Raw genomic sequence first — 363 nt, 5'->3', positions numbered from 1 at the left:
TTTCGTGACGTGAGAAACGCAAGTGGATTAAAAAAAAATTAAGACGGTTGGGTTAAAATGCAACCCCTAAAAAAAAAAAAAAAAAAAAAAAAAATCTAGAATGCTTCATATTCCCTTAGTGTAAAGTGCCCCAAGTTTAGGCATAGGCAAACGTCTTTTCCTTGGAAAGAAAGGAAAATAATCTATAGTTTAGACCAAGCCCGCACCCAGGAAGACCTGCTCAGTACAAGTCGGCCGCTTCTAGGAGCGACTGATTTAGATGGCGACATTGTACCGGACTCGGAAAGTAGAATAGAATAGAATATACCTTGTTTATCCTGCCCGAATAGGACTGAAAAGTCCCTTTACCCCAGCAGTCTAAAC

This window comes from Diaphorina citri, unplaced genomic scaffold, assembly GCF_000475195.1.
Source record: "Diaphorina citri unplaced genomic scaffold, Diaci psyllid genome assembly version 1.1 scaffold8290, whole genome shotgun sequence".
NCBI lineage: Eukaryota > Metazoa > Arthropoda > Insecta > Hemiptera > Psyllidae > Diaphorina > Diaphorina citri.
The sequence above is the reverse complement of the archived record's forward strand: the minus strand, read 5'-3'. Positions refer to the sequence as shown.